Here is a 238-nt window from a genome sequence, read left to right as displayed (position 1 = left end):
ATAGTTATTTCTCTAAAATAGAGCCTTCACGAATGACCCATTAGCAGTGTAAACTGAATCACACAGCCTATGTTATCTTGAGTTGGCTTCTTTAGACTGGGGCTGAAATACAGTGAGCAAGGTGGGTGAGTGGTACAGAATGAGGTATGTCTTCCTCACTGTAGGGCAGCGGTTCTCAACCTGTGGGTCGCGACCCCTTTGGCGGTGGAACGGCCCTTTCGCAGGGGTCGCCTAAGAC

This window comes from Myotis davidii, unplaced genomic scaffold, assembly GCF_000327345.1.
Source record: "Myotis davidii unplaced genomic scaffold, ASM32734v1 scaffold44, whole genome shotgun sequence".
NCBI classification, from domain to species: domain Eukaryota; kingdom Metazoa; phylum Chordata; class Mammalia; order Chiroptera; family Vespertilionidae; genus Myotis; species Myotis davidii.
The sequence above is the reverse complement of the archived record's forward strand: the minus strand, read 5'-3'. Positions refer to the sequence as shown.